Raw genomic sequence first — 22,417 nt, 5'->3', positions numbered from 1 at the left:
AATGGCCTAAAAAATACACTTTTAGCTCCCCTTCTACATATTTCTCCGCAACATCATCTTGTAGCATGGCAGACTTAAAGCAATATTTGTCCTTAGGTGGCAGAGTTGATCACATTGGATTTGTGAAGGAATCCTCTATCCAATGTCATATGAGTTTGAGGTTTTCAATTTCATATGATATTTTTCATCTAATTTCTCTTAAGTCGTATGCTTGAAATATTTTTGAATAGTTTCGAAGGGGCGTGATGAAAAATCAATAACATAAAATATGCAAAACCTAAAAAAAAAAAAAGATGCATTCACTTCATTTACAATCGTCTTCAAAAGGGTACTCTTGGTTTTTGAATTTATTTAAATAGTAAACAAAAATATGCTCAAATACGAGTTTGAAAATGCAATTCAAATATTAATTGGTCAAACTTAAAAAATAATAAAAAATACAATTTGACATAAAAAATAAAATAAAAATTAAATTAAATTAAATTAAAAAAAAAATTCAATATGCATTGATTAGTGTTCTCTCTCTCTCTCTCTCTCTCTCTCTCTCTCTCTCTCTCTCTCTCTCTCTCTCTCTCTCTCTCTCTCTCTCTATATATATATATATATATATATATATATATATATATATATATATATATATATATATATATATATATATATATATATATATCTGAAGATGTGTGAAAAATTGCAAAGGCAAGCATTTAATTTCATAGAAATTTGATAGATTATATGACACTAATTTGTTTTGAAAAAAATATGATTATGACAACAACATAATTCCCTATAACAGACTAAACCCCTCGGTTACAGGATTGCAGACTGGACTTGGTTAATAGCAAAGGTGGAGAAAAGATTGCAGGTATGGTATCATAAATATCTTTCAAGAGCTGGGAGATTGATCCTCATTAAAGCTATTATTGAAGCCACACCAGTTTACTGGATGACTTTGGCTTGGATACCTCGAGGCATCCTGTGCAGACTACAAAGCATTTGTGCTAGATTTTTATGGAAAGGTCACCACACAGGGAAGCTATTTTCTTGGGTTAAATGGGACACCATTGCTAGACCGAAACGTTGGGGAGGTTGGGGCATTAAGAACTTGATTTCTTTGCCAAAGCTTTGGCAACCAAACTTGGTTGGCATCTCCTGACTACAGACAGCCTATGGTCTCGTGTCGCTCAAGTTAAATACATCAAGCCATCACACCTTATGGATTGGTTTCGTCAACAGCATGAACCTGGACACAATATATCCAATATTTGGAAAGTTGTTCTCCACTCACTACCTCTATTGCGGGAAGGCATTACTTGGCGCATTAAGGAAGGAAATAACGTACGGATAGGGGTGGATCCATGGGTGGGGTGCGGCAATATTCACAGATTATCTGAAGGACTGATAAGGCACCTTCACAGCAGAGGTATTACGCATATTAAACACATTGGAGATAGTGAAAATTCTACCTTTCTTCAACAGGCTTGGGCAACTTCTCGTACTTTAGAGATCCCTGAACAGTGGCAGCAAGAATGGCGGGACTTTACAGATGCTCTCACACAGGCTCATATCAGACTCACTGAAGGCCCTGATGAGATTATCTGGGCCATTGCAAAACACGGTATATACTCCCCTAGATTGGGATACTTAAAGCTCATGGAATCATTCAAGCCCCCGAATATCCTCCCCATCTGGAAAGATCTCTGGAAGCTTGGAGCTGCCCCACGCACTCGCCTTTTAATGTGGAATATACTCTTCGAAAAAATCCCTACTGGAACCAATCTTATGAAGTGATCATTTCATGGACCATTCAGATGCCATCTTTGCTGTATAGAAGAGGAAAGCACTGAACATCTTTTTTTAAAATGCAATGTTACTAAAGACTTTTGGCAAAATATTTCTGCTCACTATCCTTCCCTCAAAGACTGGCAGGGTCCGAATATAATGGAGGCTTGGAGCTGTTGGTGCCGAGATCATACTGGAAAATCCATCAACATGCCATTACTTGTTTCCTAGGCAATATGGATAGCTCAGAACCAGATTATTTTTCATAACAAGGCACCTCATTGGCCTGTAATACTCAGTCACACTATTGCTGATTATGACTTACTACCTGAGGTAGTTTCTATTACCCCCCCCCCCCCCCCCCCGCACTAACAGGCCTATAAGTATTGACAAATCGAAGCCTTGGGCTTTTTTTGATGGCTCTGCTCAAGAAGCAGGCTGTGGTGGAGGAGCGATACTATACCTCAACGATGCACATTGTTATAAGATCCAGATTAAGCTTGGCAGAGGCACCAACAATTTTGCTGAATTAAGGACAGCGAAACATATCATACACTTTGCATTACAAAAACATTGCAACCACCTACAACTATTTGGTGATTCACAAATTGTTTGCAACTGGCTGAACGATGCATCTCATTGCTATGCATACTCTTTGAGACATATTCTTGATGAGGCAAAAAGACTGATCACATCTTTTGAATCCTTTGTCTGTCGCCATATCTACAGGGAACAGAACACCGATGCGGACCAGCTATCCAAAGAAGCAGCGCACAGACAACGAGACGACTGGCTGATCCAGGAGGAGATTGATGGAACCTTCCATCAGCACTACCACAGACCTTTTGATGACCTTACTAGGAATGGGTCTCAGACCCTCATATAATCAGTTTCTGTTTTATGTGGATTTTGACATATGTATTTACATGTATATACATCATTATATATGAACCAGTTACAGCAGTGCTCTCTGCGTAGAGCCGAAATGTAATGTGTTTACATCATGTTTCTTCTAAGTTTTGGACATATCTAGTTACAGTTACAAGGACTCCCTGCGTGGAGGTCAAGACATACAGGGTTTTTTTGTACAAGGCAGGCCTCTGGACCACAATATGAATATGCATCAGCATCTGCAAAATGTAATTTCTCCATATTAATAGAAATTACGACTTTTTCCTTATGGGAAAAAAAAACATAATTCCCTATAAATTGTCTTTTTACTCCAAATCAAAATTCACAAAGTTTATATGAATTTTGAATATTTCAATTTGATAAAAGAATAAAATTTTGAAATTTCATTACCACATTTGGGCTAAAAAAATCTAACCCATCTTCATAGATTCACCATGTAATATTAATAGACATGGTAGGATTTCTATACTTGGCATTAGAAATTTGACTCTCAATGTTGGTGCAGAATCCTTCTTTGAACTTGGTTTGTTTGGATTCCTCTTTAAATCAATCTTTACGTCTAACAACGAAATCCATATGTGGTCTATTGAAATTTCTTTTTATGAGATTCAGTTGATTGTTTCACAACCTCAATTTCCAAGAAATTTCTAGCTCCAATGGATGACTTGACTTGTTATTCTCGATACTCGTCTCGCTCTGCCTTGACCACAACAACTAATAGAAGAAACAAAAAAACAATGACGATTATAGCGACAACTCTATATTTTCCCATGGAAAATATGACAAGAATTGAAGAGAACAAAACGTGGAGCAGAGGATTGTTCTTCTCAGTACTACGAATCACTTAAATAAGATTACATTGGAAACATTAATAATAAATGTCTGGAGTGAAACTCGACTAAACTGGACTAACTGAAACTGAACTAGGACACTTTGATGGACAGTTTTGACACCTAATAGGTGGTTGGAATTAGATTCTCCAACACTCCCCCTTTATTACAACCACATAAAAATTGATACCATGAAAAGAATTGAAGAGAACAAAACGTGGAGCAGAGGATTTCTCTTCTTAGTATTATGAATCAGTTAAATAAGATTACATTGGAAACATCAGTAATAAATGACTGGAGTGAAACTCGACTAAACTGGACTACCTAAAACTATACTGGGACACTTGGATGGACGGTTTTGACACCTAGCAAGTGGTTGGAATAAGATTTTCCAACACTCCCCCTTAATTACAACCACATAAAAATTTAATTAAGATGTTTTTTGTTTTGTCTCAGCTAGGCTCACAATTTAAAAAATTGACTTCAGCTACATTTACTTTTCTTCTTCTCTTCTTCCAAATCTTGTAGCCTCTAAATTCTTTCAACATTTTCTTGTTGTTGTATTCTTCAAGCCTTAGTTTCTTCATTTGCTGGTGCAGGGATTCCATTGTTCCAGGTTGTCTAAGCATGTCCTAGATCTCTTCAAAAAGCAGTTTGTATGTGGGCTTTTTCCACATATTATCTTCTGTAATGTGTTTTTCATCATCAATATGTTGCAACATAAGTTTATGATAAAAAAATATTTCTTCAGGACTCCAATACCTGCGAATTTAATTGATGTGTTCATCATGCATGTTGTCTTCAACATTCATTTCTGCAGCTTCTATGTAGACCTCATTTAGACATGTTGTTGCAAGCCATGCTTCAAGGAAATTTAACTCTTCTTCATAATGATTTTGTGTACCTGCACATTGGAAATCAATGGTAAGAGTAAAAACATTTGCAGAACCACATTGGTTTTGTTTCTTATGCTCTACAGTGAGAGCTTTATCTTGTTACGCTTCCTTCTCTATCTTTGTTTCTGTCTTTGTTTTCTCTTTGTGGGCTTCTTTCTTTGGCTCTGCCTCTATCTCTGTCTTTGTTTGTTAAGAACATAAATGATGTAAAAGAAGATAATAAATAGATAATAAATAATAACCATAGTAATAAATAATAAGTAAATTAACTAATGTTTAGTTAGTTAATAATGAAAATGCATGTCTTAGAGACATGCACGTTCGTGAAATGGCACTTACATGGCTATATATACAGGCCCCTCATTCTCGATTGCAATCATCCTACATTCATTATTTTATACAATATACAATTTACAATTTCTATCCTACAATGGATGTCTTTGTCTACGAAGTATTTTAAATATTTCTGCTGCATATACGACCCAATTAATTAAATTAAAAGAAAAACAGCTATAAAAAATTCTTACCCGCGGCCCCTCGAAACGTCAGCCGCCACTTGCACTGCCTCCTGGCTCCCACTACTCGTCATCCCTGTCCCCACACTGCTGTCGAAACTGCCGTGAGAGTCGTCATAGCAGTGAGCAGGCTACCCTTGGAGCCACCTACTATTGAACTAGCCACTGACTTAAACCCCGCGACTACTCATTCCATGTCCCCAATGTCTGTGCCATCAAACATCACTGAGCCCAAACCTTCCCATCCCTGCCTGCATCCATCCTCCTGCAGTCTGTTGTCTCCCCTCCGGTGACCATTCCTTTCACTAACCACTTTGGGCACACACCCTTCTGACAGTGATTACACTGCATGTTTTCCCACGAATAAATCAACTCGGTCAAAAAATGTATCATTTTGTGCACTTCGTGCAGTTGTCATTTCGTGCAGTCGTTGTTTGGTGCAGTTCATGCAGTTGTTGTTTCAAGAAGGCCATTAAAACGAAGCGTATATATATCAAATTTATCACAACTATTATATTACGTATAATTAAAATTAAAATTATATAAATTAATTAATATAATTAATTAATTAATTATTTTTTTGAAAAGGAAATTAAAAAAAGGGGGCGATTATATAATACCTAAATTCATCCTCATAAAACAAAATGGGATCAATCATTGAAAAACGATGGAGCTCAATTCTAAAATGACAAAGAAGAAAGGTTTTCCTATAATGGTCTTTCAATTACAAATCACATAGTAATTACATTAAAAGGAAGTATCCAAGGAAGAAAAGTTAATGTCGCCATCAGCCCAAGAAACAATAAAAATTATATCAACATCAACTTGGAAAATCAACTATTAATTCCATAGCTAAGTATTGGTGTAAGAAAAATATTTTTGACCAAAAAGAGTATAAAATTAGTGATCTACAAGTGACAATAGGTCATTATGAGTAAATATCTCAATTTTATGTTGTAAGGAAGTATAAAAAGACTGACATCATACTCGATCAAACCTAGTTTTTCAAGGATTTGGGTATATTCATGTTAAACATAGAGAAACAAGTTTTGACGTTTCCTTATAAAGGGAAGATGGTCACGCTTCAAGACATAACAAGTAAATCAAAATCAATAAAATCTTCATTAGTAAGACCTTAAGGATATCTTAGACTTGATGTTTCAAGATAACAAAAGAACTATATCAAATAAGCAAAAAGAGCTTGAAGAAGTCATCTGCAGCAAAGATAGAAATTTCGTGCCTTAGAGATCACTAAGAAAAACTACTCAAACAATTCAAGAAAGCTAAAGCATATAAGGAGGAACTCAAGGAGCATTTAGTAGAACAAGAAGAAGAAAATTTATGTTTAAAGAGCCTTAACCAAACATTAGTAGAATATATCAAGTGTTTAAAAGACGAGAATCGTGAAAGCCAAAATAAAGTTGACTCGGAGAATGAGGAATGCTTATGTTCAAAAATCATAATCAAAATCTGCTCAAAGAGATTAAAAAACTTAAGGACGAAAAAAGATCATTGACGAATAGATTCAAAGAACTTGTCGCAAAGGAAGCATCAAAGTCTCCAGATGTAGCAGTCCAAGTTGAAGGAACAAACATCGATTCCATTAATCTCACGATTCAGGAAAATCCAAATCCTATTGAAGTAAAGTCGTACTCAGAGGTTGTAGTTCAAACAACAAACACCCAAAATTAGGATTCAATAGTCAAGTCAACAACAACAATACCTGAATGAGATCAGGAAACTGCCATAAAAATGTTTAAGGAAGTTCAAACAAGAAAAATTCCTTATCTACACCTGAATCACAAGAGTAAACACCTTAATCAATCTGCAAATATATATCATGCAGAACATAAACAAACTTATGTTCCGAAGAATATTGAAGTGATCTCAATCTAGTCATATGATAACTATTCACCGCACATCTCCAAGGATTAGAAGATTCCCCAGAAGATTAATCAAGGATGGTCTGATCCATTTTTCAGTACACCAATTTTTCTATCGCTCAGTACATCATATTGTCTTGTATCAACAAAGATGAAAGCTTAGGCACAAGAATATATTCCGAACGACAGAAGAGATTTGATCCTTCATCAATAAGCTTTGAGGACAAATCTTTTTCAAGGAGAACGCAATGTTATGAACATAAATTATGTACAAATGGATAATAAATAATAATGATAATAATAATATAAACATAATAATTCCCGGATGCGGGTGATCAATGAGTTTGGCAGTTCCAAGGTGGCGCTTCACATGGGCAGGTGTCAGCCCATGCGCGCCACCCAGTACCCCACAGCATGTTTTAGCTGGTCGCATGCAGGATCTTTAATGCAGGTTTTAACTCCGGTCTTGTCCGCCTTAATACGCCTCCTGGTAACCTGTGCGATGGAGCTACATAACCCTGGAGCTCCTGCCACCTTTTCGCATTCCTTTGCAGTCATTTGGCATACCACTGCAACACCGGCGCACTCCTCTGTGGTGTGGGGGATTGCTCAGGGGCATTCATTCTCTGCGCCCAATTTAGACATTGTTCCAAGCCTGTGAATGGTTTATAAGCATTGCACGCCAAATTCTGCGACCTCCATCCTGGTTAATTTCTCCTCTCCGGGTATCTGCACGCTGGTTCATCCTCTGAATCCGGCAATGCGGCGAGAGCAGCTTAGAATGAGCAGCAGACGAGGAGGCTCTCGCGGTCGGGCCACCACTCAGAGGTCTGCCCCCATTTCCCCTTCTTCCTCCGTCGAATTAGCACCTGAGCAGCACGGCCTCCATGGCAATAGAGCTGGCCGTGGCAGAGGGCATGGGAGAGGAAGCATTACAGAATGTGGACATGAGGTGCATCCTACAGTCAGGTATCAGATACCCTGCACACTCGCCAACTCCACTTTCATTGTCTCTGTTACTGTAGAGAATTGTGATAATCTCAGAGGTCAGGCAGAAGTAAATCTGGAAAATCCACCAGTTCAAGGGACAGTGCCCACAATTGATCTGCAACGCCCAGTTAGTTCCTCCTTAGCTACTCAAGCAGGCCTGGCGGGTCCAAGCGAGCCTACTCAGGGAGTCCCAACCAGCTCGGTGGTCCCACTCTCAGATTCGGAAGACTCCCTGCAATTTGGGTGCAGGGTAGAGGAAGAACCATACACCACGGACGATGATTGATCCGGTCAGGCATTCCGCTCTCGGCAGCCTCGGAAGTAGGCATTTTACTCTGTCTTCGAATCTTGTTTTTCTGTATGTGTTCGGTTGTAGTCTGGGTCTCAAAGTCTTTGTGTCAGCAATATGGGTCAGTATGTTTGTAAGTCCATGTTTAAGCGGTGTTCATCATCGTTATGATTGTCTGCCTCAGCATGTCTCTGTTATGCACTGTTTAGAGTCTTAGGAGAAGACGCAACAGAAGGAAGTCACCCAATTTTTTACTGTGTTCAATTTTGGCATGTGTAATTCTGGGCAAACTGTCAATCTCATGGCAAGATTTACAAGGCCACGGCCTTGTAACTCTGATGTAACTTTTGACTTTTTTGTACTATAATAGAAATAGACTGATTCAGGAAAAAAAAAATATAAACATAATAATAAATAATAAGTAAATTAACTAATGGTTAGTTAGTTAATAATGAAAAGGCATGTCTTAGAGACATGCATATTTGTGAAAGGGAACTTACTTGGTTGTATATACAGGACCCTCATTGTAATCATCCTACATTCATTCTTTTATAAAATATACAATTTACAATTTTTATCCTATAATGGATGACTTTGTCTACGAAGTATTTTAAATATTTCCGTTGCGTATACGACCCTTGGTCATTACACTGTCTCTTACACTTTTTTACTAACTTGTGTTGCTACAAACAGGTTGTATTCCATTTGGTTTTCAGATTCGAGTGGGATTATCTTACCAAATAGCATCATCTCAATATGATGTTTTTGTTGCATCATCTGCAACCACTCATCTTTAGTCAACAAATCTTCATCAAAATTTACATCAACAATAATAATTGTCGAATTCACCATAGCATTGACTGATTCAATGGCAGCTTCACTGTCATCAACAAGTTCTCTTACTAGATTCACCAAATTGTCATTAGCGAGCTCTGTTGTTGGATTCACCAAGTTGTCAGCAACAAGATTTGTTGTTGGATTAACCATATTGTCATCAACAAGATTTGTTGCTAGATTCGTCAAATTTTCATCCACTTGTAGTTGTGCATAGTGGGATTCACGAGCATTTATGCACTCCTTCTCTGCTTATTCTACAAATTTATCACAATCATCGTCCACTTGTGGCTAAGAACAGTGGGATTCAACAAACTTTTCATCTCGTTGTAGATCTATTGCTATAGACCCACCTTCATCTTCAACTTCAATGCTCCCCCTTACACGAAAAATCCTCTTAAGGGTATCGCAGGCTTCCTTGGTTGTCTTTGCTTCATTCATTCTAGTTGCTTCTTCTCATCATAAAAAAAAATTCAAACATCTCATGTTGCTCCTTTGACTTTCTTAGCCTCTTGGCTTTCCCCATTTGTTGATTGTTGGCTCACTACGACTCAACAAGAAAAAAAACACTGTAGACATCGCAACTAACTGCAATAAAAATGCCTCTGGTGCTTGGCTTCCACAAACAAACAAGTCTACAAATGCTTTACAAAAACCTTGCTTCCAATTTTTTCTTGAAAGCAACACTTTCACAAAAATATCACAATGCCTAGAGCTGATTTGAATAATTCCCTTTTTTTAATCTCCTTTTCAAAGCTTTTTTTTTTTAATGGAGTGCTCCCTATTTTTTATAATTCAAGCTCTTGTTTAAAAGAAACTTCGAATAAGAAACCCTTTTTTTTTTTTATAAAATAAGAACCTCTCTCTTTAAAAATATTACACAACCCCACATGAATATTCCCTTGAATGAAAAACACCACTTTAATATGAGGGAAGTACTTTTTTTTAAAGAAATATAAGCTTCTTTTTTTTTTAAAATCACAAAAGCGGAGCTCTTAAATGAATGACTTAAGCCCACTTAAAATATTGGAAAATAAACGACCTTACATACCTTAAGAAAAAAATCTCCCTTGTTTTTTTGTTTAAAATTTTATCATTTGCACAAATCTCAACCGGTTCTCTGCACAATTTTGAGCACTCCTTCAATTGACGGGGTGCGTTAATATTTAAAATTTGTGTCGTTTTTTGTGCACTTTCTTTTTTGTTGGGGTGCAAAACTGAAGCACTGGGCTTTTTTGATAGATGCACAATTGACGCCTTTCCTTTTCTTCACAAGTGCATAATTTGAGCTTCTTGTGCACCTTCTTGTCAGCCTCTCACAACCTTTGCTTCTTCTTTGTGAGCCCCTAAAAAAAATTGAAGTGCTACTCTCTTTGGAGTCTTATGCGACTAGGTGGTTTTTCTCTCTGCTGCTCTCAAAGAGTCTTACACAGCCTATGCTCTAATACCATGACAAGAATTGAAGAGAACAAAACATGGAGCAAAGTATTGTTCTTCTCAGTATTAGAATCAATTAAATAAGATTACATTGGAAACATCAGTAATAAATGACTCGAGTGAAACTCGACTAAACTGAACTAACTGAAACTAAATTGGAACACTTGGATGGATGGTTTTGACACCTAGCAGGTGGTTGAAATTAGATTCTCCACCAAAATATGACTTGGTTCTCATTTATAATGAAAACCATAAGAAATCCTATGAGACACAGGGCTATATACAAAATATGATAGAACCAACAAAACTCATTCTCGTCCCATTTTGAATCTCTTGTAGGGCATATAATAAACATGAAAAGTAGAGAAATAAGGGAAGGTGACACATTAGGTAAAGTAGAGGATCTTGAATTGAGAATGTGTTAGGTATGGTTATATTATTGGGCAATACACTTTATCTTCAAACTCATTAATCTTAAAGTAAACCCAATTTTTTTGAGCTTCGTGCCATGAACATATTTTTCACCATGTTTTAGTATTTAAACAAGTAAAAGATGACACCTAAACATTTGCATTCAAACTAGTGAAAGACAATGTGTAAACATTTAATAAGTTGGATCAAGGTAGTAATTTCAAATTTGAAACACTTGTCAAATTTGATAGTTTCTGCAACTCTAGTACTTGTTTTTACCATTTTAACAAAGAATGTTTTGTGCAACTCTTATGCATGTTTGATCATTTTAACAAAGAATGTTGACTTGTAGGGAAAATTTTTGGTTGTATTTGAGGAGCAAATCACCCTATGATAGACAAACTGCTTATCAAATTCCATCCATGCATTGGCTAGATTGTTATAGCATCATGTTCCTTGATGTTAGCACAATTACATTAATAAATAATGTATACATACTACATCATTGTTGATATTTTTCTTTTTAAGATGACATGTACCATTTGTTATTTGATTTTATTTGTCATTTGTCATTTATTACGATGCTACTTGTTATTTGATCATTTGAATGATAATTCCATAATTATGTTGATAAGTGTGTCTATTTTCGAATAATATCTTTTAGAAATTTAATTTAATTATCAATAATTATTAGGTGGATGGTAAAGATTTAACCTCCACATAATATTTTAGAATATTCTCAATAGTATAGATAAATCAAAGGTTGAGATTTATTTGCAAAGTAGTTGTCTTTTTTGCCCTTGTAATTAAATTGATTAATTAGAAAAATGTCATATGAAAAGTATTATACGAAGTGAGTTATGGTTTTTTGGGCATGTGGTATTGATAAGCCATAGTATTGTAAAAAATCCTATTTACACATTAAGTATAATTCTCTATGGTTAATAATTTTGTTCCATATTTTTTAAAATGTATATATATTTAACTTATATATTAATTTTTTAATCATTAATAATAATGATAAAGCTATTAAGCATCTATTTTGAAATAAGACGTTATATAATTTTGATTTAATTAACAATAATTATTAATTGGATGGTAGGAATTTAACCTCCACATAATATGCTAAAATATTCATAATAGCATACACAAATTAAAAATTGAGATTTGATTAGAAAGTAGTTATATTTTTTTTTTGCCGTTAAATTGAGTTGATTAATTAAAACAATGTCATGTGAACAAGTGTCATATGAAGTGATTTATAGTTTTTAGGCATGTGATATTGATAAGTGATGGTATTGGAATAAAGCACATATCAAAAAACCCCATAGAAAAGTAGAAATAAATCTCCATGGTTAAGAATCGCGTTCCATGTTATTTTAAATAGATATATGTTTAACATTTTTTTTTTTTTGTAAGCTTAGTAGGACATTGTCATTCATTTTCAATAAAAACAGGTTATAACCATATTCATGAAGTTCGGTGGCATCAACCTGCCTAATGGGAAACCAAGTCGGTTGCCCACAAAACAACATTATAAACCATCCAAAAACAATGAATTTTGAGCCTGTCTAACAGTGCCTTATGGGATTGAATATTCTGAAATCATCTACAAGCTAAATAATTGTAACATAGGAGTCTAACCAACATATATATCATAGAAAATTAAACAAAATTGAAACAATAAATAGACAAGCATATTTTTATTCATAAGAGGAATCCACGGGGGCTAGGTCCTTCACACTCAAACTTGGTAATTCGGATTGAGGAAGACACAGAATGTGTTTCTTAATGCGGCTAAGACAAACATTCTACTGCTGAATTTGGAACTGGATAAGCTGAATTTTTTTATGTATTTCTTGAAAGCCAGGATCATATTTAATAGAGCCAGAGGGAGGATTCGTTATAGTCTTGGCCAAAATGTTCTTCATCAACTAGTAAAGGTGAACGGTTTGTTTATATTGAGAGGTGCAACCTATGGAATGACCAGGGTCTAGAACCAGATCTCTCCAATCTTCAAATTGAATTTATGCTTGTGCACGTTGATTAAGTTATGTTTCCCAAGTGGAGATTAACTGTTGAACTTGATCTGGGGTATCCGTCTGGTAGGAGCAGGCAACTTCTTGGATCAACAGTGTGGCTGATTTGCGGCCTCTTCCCCGTGGCTCACGAGCCTAAGCACTGCCATTATCTCCCCTCCTCCCCGCCTGTCTTCCTTGACCTCGACCACCTCAGCCCGAAGAGCTAGAACTAGAGGAAGGGCGAACCATGGTGCTTCTCAATGAAACAATGTCTACAACAATAATCCTTATACAATTTGCACAAACCACAATCTTAGAACTACCTAACCGCGAGGGGTCTTGGAAATTACGATGACGGTGAAGACCTGGAATAATATCACAACATAGAGTCATATAAGAGCTAACATTAGGCCTGAACTTGACAATGACCGTGAGAATGGGATGAGTTTGCCACCCAAGGTATGGAACAACATACCCAGGCTCCTCAAGCCCATTTGAGATTGAACACAAAGGTAAACAAGATGGGTTTGCCACCTAGGGCATAACTCAACATGGCTCAGCTCCCCGAGCCCTTTTCCAACTAGACATACAGATAAGACAAGAGGATCCAAACATAATAACTTCTGAATTCTCCAAACTTTTAGAGACATCAAATATAGTAAGCATCCAACACAAAGAAACAAGCATGCAGTCTCCATAGAGCTCCAAGCCAAAGAAGGGGAGTACATGCCCATGTGAGATAGAAAGAAACTGAAGAGAACATAGACAGGCAAATGGAAAGCAAACAATACAAAGTAAAACTCGGCAGGGGCTTTCCATAAGTCACAACATAGCTTCCATTTTTTTATAAACATCATATTATAGAGATTTCTCCATAAAAGCAACAAAACAGTAGAATGGGTTGCAGAAAGTGAGCAATTAGGAGGGATAAGATAAAGAACATATTTGGTGAAATTGACCATGCGACTAGGGAAACCAGTTGCACCAGTGAAACCAATCTGCGAATCCTTCCTCTCAGATGACCACGAGTTTTCATGGAGCATTGTACCGACACTAACAATAAATGCTAAAACTAGAGGCCAAGCATATGAGAACAAGGAACGTCAGGCTCTTAACACCTATGAGGAAGTATCTCTCTGGCAGGTCTCCTCCTGATTAACCATCTCATCATTATTAAGTAATGGCATGCGCATTGTCATCTGGCCTTTAATTCCAAGCATGTAAGCTCTGTGGGTACACTGCGCTCCGACCCTTACTTCATGCAACTTACACCTGGCAGAGATCCCATCACGATCCATTAGCAAGTTCACATTCGTGATATGTTTAACATATTTAATAATAATAATAATAATAATAATTTTAAATATAATTTTAATTTAATTAATTTTGATGTATGGTACTTACCAACCCATTTAATTTATATGTATATATTAATTTAAAATAAAATTATGATTTAATATTTTTTATCATTTTCTTAACTTTAACCCTCTAAGATATATTATAAAATAAATATTTTCATATTTATTATAAATTCATATTTAGTATTAGCCATATTTATCATAAATTCTTAGCTATTTAATTTATATCGCTGCGTTAATTTTCATATCAAATGCCAAAAATAAATATTAATACCTCATTTTAATTCGTTAGTGAAATACAAAACTCCATCACTCATTTACAAAATATTTATAACCTTATACGCCACTCCATGATTGTTGAGTGATGAAGCTAATTTGAAATTCATGGTATAACGTAGTGTGTAAAGTATCTTTGCAATCGGATAAAGTATGATTCAAGATGCAGAGTGGAAAGTTGAAACCTCCACCAATGTAATGACAAATCAATCAATCTATGCTTCACTTTTTCATGGCGTTTGCGCTGCCCTGGCGTGCACAGGTCCTCCCTAGATAAACTCATCATTCTCTTGCAGGTCAACGGATGGGATTAACCACTCGAAATTGAATGGCCAACTTACTCAGAAGTGGAAAGGTGTATGAAAAGGTAATTACTAGAAATATTTTGAAAAAGTAATTAGTATAATTATATATTTTTTTTAAGATATCACATTCTTTGGTTCTAAAAGTTTTCACTAAATATGTGTCAGAAACTTAATATAAATTTATAAAATTTTTATTTTAATAATTATATTTTAATTTTTAATATGTTTATGTTCTAAAATTTTAATTTTTATAATAATTTTATTTTATATTTGTAAATATATTTTGTTACTGTTAGTATAATAACGATTCTATAATGTGGAATAAACACTTAAAAGAATCGAAAATTTGAATACCCAAGAAATCATACCTCCGGCTATTGACACTTGCTCACATTCTGATACTATTTATTCTTTAACAGGCTTACACATACGATGGAACAGCCAACCAAATTGTCGGAACCTAAGCTCAAAGCTCACGCAGTACCAGACTTTCCATTTACAATTTTCTCTAGTTTCTTAGCTTCAACTCTGAATGAAAACAACAATTACAGAAGAAGAGGAGCTAAGCAGATCGTTCCCAAATGTGTAAGGTCCTGCAGAAAACGGCACGAAAAGATCTGCAACATTTATCACGGATTTCTTTCACCCGTTTGGCACTTCCAAACTCTGCTCGCTCTGATCTGATGGTGTAAGACTGAAGGGGATTGAGCGGTGAGCTTGGGGACCAAACAACAGTCTTTATAGCCAAGCTTCCATCAAGCTTGTTGTGGCCACGTGTCAAGTGTTCCACAGAACATGGTAGAGAACTGTAGAAGGAGTAATGGACCACTCCGGGAGCTCCCAACAAGAAAAGGAATCCCGCGAGACGGTTTCCGTGAGAACCGGATACAGGGAGCTAACATTCTCCCACTTGGTCCATACTTCTAATCTAACGTCTCATCTTAAAACCCATTGATAATCTGTATTAAGTAATAGATACATGAATCATGGCGATAAGTCCTCTAATGACGAGTATTATCTTCCATGTATTACTATGTATTTATTTCTATTATAATTTATGTGGCAACAATTTCTTAATGAATAAACCTTATGTTTATTCTTGGTCCTACACAGATGAATTCTCTCAAATCAAATTAAGGTGCACATAAATATGAGGAAAACATCACAATAATTAAGAATTTCATAAAAATAACATTTTCCATACAATGAGAAACTACATAATGGAACCAAGTCCCATATTCATTACATGATCCTTGAATTTTAACGGTGGCATGCCGCGAGTCAAAGGATCAGCGATCATCAACTTAGTGCTGACCTGCTCAATGACCACTTTATTTTCTTTAACATGTTCCCTTATAGCTAAATACTTAATGTCGGTGTGTTTACTTCGACTCCCACTTTTGTTGTTTTTGGCCATAAAAACAACAGTTGAATTGTCGCAATACATTCTCAATGGCTTAGAGATAGAATACATAATTCTAAGCCTAGAAATGAAACTCTTAAGCCATACACCATGTAAAGTAGTCTCAAAACAGGAGATGAACTCGACTTCCATAGTGGAAGTGGCAGTCAAGGTCTGCTTGGCACTGCTCCATGATACAGCGCCACCGGCCATCATAAAAATGTATCTTGATGTTGATTTGCGTGAATCAACACATCCAGCAAAGTTAGAATATGAGTAGCCAATTACTTCCAAATTGTTCGTTCGCCTATACATAAGCATGTAGTCTTTGGTTCCTTGAAGATACCTCATTACTTTCTTTGCAGCTCTCTAGTGTTTAAACCTGGATCACTCTGATATCGTCCCAACATTCCCACAACAAATGCATTGTCAGGTCTTGTGTAGACCTGAGCATACATTAGGCTTCCGACAGCAGAAGCATATGAATGTTCTTCATTTGTTCCCTTTTAAAGTCATTCTTCGGGCATTGGTTCAAATTGAACCTATCACCCTTCACAATGGGAGCGACACTTGGTGAACAATCCTTCATCCGAAATCTCTCTAAAATTTTATTAATATAGGATTCCTGAGACAGACCCAAGATGCCTCGGAATCTGTCTCTATGGATCTTAATGCCAATGACATAAGATGCCTCACCCATATCCTTCATATCGAAATTTTTAGAGAGGAATTGTTTCACCTCATGCAGCAAACCCTTATCATTGGTTGCTAGCAAAATGTCATCCACATATAAAACAAGAAAATAGATTTTACTCCCACTGACTTTCAGGTATATACATTGATCCTTAATGTTTTCTACAAAACCGAATGAAGAAATTACATTATGGAATTTCAAATACCATTGGCGGGATGTTTGTTTTAAACTGTATAAGGATTTTTTGAGCTTGCAAACCAATTGCTCACCATCACTAGAGGGGAATCCTTCAGGTTGTTTCATGTAAACCTCCTCTTCTAGATCTCCATTGAGAAATGTCGTTTTCACATCCATTTGTTGCAACTGTAAGTCAAAATGGGCTACTAATGCCAAAATAACACAGAAGGAATCTTTCTTAGATACAGGAGAGAGTCTCTGTGTAATCGATTCCTTCTTTCTGAGTGAATCCCTTAGCAACGAGTCTTGCCTTGTATCCCTCAATGGTTCCCAATGAGTCTTTCTTTGTCTTAAAGACCCATTTACATCTAGTGGCTTTCGCACCATTAGGCAACTCAACAAGATCCCAGACTCTGTTACTCTTTATAGAATTCATCTCTTCCTTCATGGCATCGTACCATAATTCCGATTCTTTGCAACTTATGGCTTGTGAAAAGGACTCGGGATCATTTTCGGCTCCAATGTTGTAGTCAAATTCTTGCAGATACACAACATAATCATCAGGAATTGCTGATCTCTTTGGCCTAATAGATCTTCTTAATGTTGTACCATCATCTTCCTGAGAATTATGTGGTTCAACTCGTTGTTCAAAAGTTCTTGGAAACTCTTGAACTACCTGATCTACTGGAATGTTGTCAGCAGCTTGTGGAACTTCAACAATTGGCTGTTCAACACCAATTTGTACTTGAGGGCTGCTATGAACAATAACAAATCTATCACTTGAGGTGGAAGGTTGAGATTCTGAATGATCCTTCTCAGAAACTATGTTCCTGGTTTGATCGCTCCCACTGATCAAGTCATTTTCAAGAAACTTTGCATTTCTTGATTCCACAATCCTAGTGTTGTGAGATGGACAATAAAATCTGTAACCTTTAGACCTTTCAGCATATCCAATGAAATACCCACTAATGGTCCTTGGGTCCAGCTTCTTCTCTTATAGATTATATATTCTCACTTCAAACGGGCATCCACAAACGCGCATATGTCGCAAACTCGATTTCCATCCTTTCCATATTTCAAATGGCGTTTTAGGAACAACCTTGGTTAGAACTCGGTTTAATATATACACTGTCGTCTTAAGTGCTTCAGTCCACAAGGATTTAGGAAGATTGGAGCTGCTAAGCATACTCCGCACCATCTCCAATAATGTTCGGTTTCTTCTTTCTGCTACACCATTCTGGTCGGGTGAACCAGGCATGGTGTATTAGGCAACAATCCCATGCTCTTGAAGAAATTTTGCGAATGGCCTAGGTGCTTGTCCATCATCTGTGTATCTACCATAATATTCTCCACCTCTATCTTGATCTCACAATCTTAATTTGCTTGCCGCATTGTTTCTCTACTTCAGCCTTAAAGATCCTAAAGGCATTTAATGCTTTGTTCTTTTTATGAAGCATGTAGAGATATATATATCGTGAGTAATCATCTATAAAAGAGATGAAGTATCTCTGACCATGTGGTCCATGTTTGGACTACATATATTAGTATGCATGATCTATAATATGTTTGAACTCCTATTTGCACCTTTCTTTGACTTGTTGGTCTGCTTTCCCTTTATGCAGTCCACACAAGTCTCAAATTCAGTAAAATCCAGAGTATTAAGAACCCCTTCATTTACTAATCTTTTAATTCTTTCTATGGAGATATGACCTAATCTCCGGTGCCATAATTTAGAGGAATCCTCATTAATAACACATCTTTTAGTGCCAGTGTGAACATGCATTGAATCATAAGTGACATTGTTTTGTAAATTAATGTAGTAAATACCATCAGACAAAGTACCATTCCCAACACAATCAAATTTATAAAACAAACTGAAAGATGTTTCTGAAAAGTTAAAGGAATATCCAAGATGTTCAAGCCTTGAAACTGAAATCAAGTTTCTAGAAAAACTTGGAACATAAAGGGTCTTTTCTAATTCTAAAACAAAGCCACTACTTAAAGTTAAATAGCATGTTCCTATAGCTTCCACATGCGAGCCCATCTTGTTTCCTGATAAGATGCTTTTCTCACTTCCCACTGGCTTCCTTAGGTTTTGCAAACCCTGCAAGGAATTCGAAATGTGAATTGTTGATCCAGAATCAATCCACCAGGTGTTAATATTGACATTAACCATATTAGATTCATAACAAACAAACGAGATTGGATTACCTTTGTCCGCAAGCCATTTTTGAAATTTGGTGCATTCCTTCTTCATGTGTCCCTTCTTTTTATAGAAAAAACAATTGTAATCCTTCTTGATATCGGCTTGGGGAGGTACTTTACCTTTCCCTTTCTGAGTGGCTTGAGATTTTCCCTTTCCACATGTTGCTAGCATTGCACTTTCTCCCAGTTCCATCACCAATCTCCCTTCCTCTTGAACACACATGGTCATGAGTCATTAATTGACCATTTATCCTTATGTGTGTTGTGTGAGATTTTGAAGGGTCCGTATTGGTGCGCAAGGGTGTTTAGGATGTAGTGCACCAGGAAGGACTCCGATATTTCAACCTCGAGTTTCTTCAATTGAGCCACAATGTCCCTCATTTGCATGATGTGCTCGCGTACACCTTTCACACTAGTGAGCCTTAGGGATGAGAAATTCATGATTAGGGTGCTTGCTAATGCCTTGTCTGAAGTGATGAATTGATCATCAATGGTTTTCAACAAGTCTTGAAACTTTTCATGCTGATCAACGGAACCACAAATACCAGCAGAAATTTTGGTCTTAATGAACATCATGCTTAGGCAATTAGATCGCTCCCATCGTTTATAAAGCATGATGTCCACTGCAGTGCTGGTATCAGTGAGTGTCGATGGTTAATCTTTCCTAATAGCATAGTCTATGTACATCCACCCTAAATGAAGGAGAACCCTCTCCTTCCAAACCTTATAGTTATCTCCCTTAAGTTCAGGGATATCACAACGAATTTCAGAGAAATTTGCAGGTTGTACAGCTGCATATTTAAAATTAAATATTACATGCTTATGTTAAAATTGAGGCCTAAATAAAATTTCATGCTTTACCAATGTAAATCATGCTTAAAATTGAATCTAATGACATAAAAATTGCCTGTGGGCTAAATTTTCAATTCAAGCAGATTCAATTATTCTTTATGATAGAATTTATCAAATTATTCACTTAATTCATAATTCTAAAGGGTATATTATGATTATAATTTGATATAAATTCTATCTTAGATTAAACTTTATGATAAAACTATTAATTCATAATTCCTGTGGGTAAGTTATGAATAATTTGATATTTTATCCTAATTAATTATATAAATATAATAAAAATTCTTGTGGGATAAAATTTATTATATTAAGTATAATTAATTACAATTAATGTCTAAATATTCTTTATGTGATCCTAATCAATCATAATATATAATATTATTTAATTAGAGATGTTGTGGCTATTCTCTAATCAATTAAAAATTATATGGATCACTAGACATTATTTCTTTTATGCATAAAAATTAACTTGATATGAGAATAATTATAAATTGCATAAATAAAACTATAATATTCATGCATAACATTCAACGATGGGTCTCGTATACTCATCCAAAATAGCATGTATTAATTAGAGCAGAAATAATCAATTCATGCAAATTAAATATGAGCATAGTTATAAATTTGCACAACAATTATCCAAATTGCATATAATTAAACCAAATAAATATTATAAGCATAAAAATTGAAAAAAAATTAGACATATTTCCAAATAAATGCCTTAATTCAGAAAATTCTCAAAATATGGCATTGAGCCAAACCGATGGCTCAATGGCTTGCCTTCATAACCTGATCTTATGGGGCTTTCTTCTCTGGTTTGGGAAAGTAGAATACAATGGTGAACAGGAGCTTATGGATGGTTGGATTCTTAGTTTCCCACTGGAAAAGCGTGTGGATAGCCAATATAATACTTTCACTACTGTTTTTACATGCTGGTGTTATTTCTCATAATTCAGTCAACACTTGCTTTGGGTTATTGAAAGTCTCTGGAGGTTTTACAGCACTTTCCTCTTCTGGTTTCTCTAATGGCTTTGGTTTTCTATAGCAGTGGCATCAACTACACACAGAAAGCCATCAGACTTCTCTCTTTCTCAACATTACCAGCAGGAAAATGCAAGGGAAAGAAAGAGGGTTGGGCCGCATGCATAAAACCTCCGAAAACAGTTTCTACATGATTTCTAATTCAAAACTTAATGAAACAGAGCATAATAACATGGAGACAAACAGAGACAAAACGTCGTTCATAAACACCAACGCAGAGATAAAACTGCTTCAATACCAAATGTTAGCATAATAACGATTCTGTAATGCGGAATAAACACTTAAAAGAATCGAAAACTTGAATACTCAAGAAATCATACCTCCGGCCATTGATACTTGCTCACACTCTAATATTGTTTAGTCTTTAACAGGCTTACACATTTGATGGAACAACCAACCAAATTGGTGGAACCTAAGCTCAAAGCTCACACAATACCAAACTTTCCATTTACAATTTTCTCCAGTTTCTTAGCTTCAACTCCAAATGAAAACAACAATTACAGAAGAAGAGGAGCTAAGCCGATCGTTTCCAAATCTGTAAGGTCCTGCAGAAAACGACATGAAAAGATCTACAACATTTATCATGGATTTCTTTCACCGGTTTGGCACTTCCAAACACTGCTCGCTCTGATATGGTGGTGTAAGACTGAAGGGGATTGAGCGGTGAGCTTGGGGACCAAACAACAATCTTTATAGCCAAGCTTCCATCAAGCTTGTTGTGGCCACGTGTCAAGTGTTCCACAAAACGTGGTAGAGAACTACAAAGGAGTAATGGACCACTCTGGGAACTCCCAACAAGAAAAGGAATCCTGTGAGACGGTTTCCGTGAGAACCGGATACAAGGAGCTAACAATTACAAAAAATAATAAAAATTCAAAATTCAATGTGAATAAACATAAAACTTAAGTTCAAAGCCTAAAACTTTTAAAAAGTATTTGGACAACTAAAGTAAGAATTACAAGTTACATAATATATATTTAAAAGTCCTATTTTTTTTTTAGTGATAATATGATATTATAGGTAAAAGATTACACATATAATTGTGCATAAGATTGAGATGAGAAATATTAGATTTAATGATACAATTTCTTCACATTAATAAAAAAAATTATTAATTAGTATAAGAAAGATCTTATTATTATATAATTAATAATTATATTAAGTATTTTATTATTATGTTATTTTAGGTGAAATTTTATTATTATATTTTGTTTTTTTAATCTAATTTTTAAATATGATTTTTATTTTTAACATTTATTTTATTTTATATTTTTATTTTTAATATTTATTTTATTTTATATGTTTTTAAC

The sequence above is a fragment of the Pinus tabuliformis genome, chromosome 5_2 (assembly GCF_031772625.1).
Source record: "Pinus tabuliformis cultivar Carrire ecotype Pingquan chromosome 5_2, CPIR1, whole genome shotgun sequence".
Lineage (NCBI taxonomy): Eukaryota > Viridiplantae > Streptophyta > Pinopsida > Pinales > Pinaceae > Pinus > Pinus tabuliformis.
Note: the sequence above shows the minus strand (reverse complement) of the source record.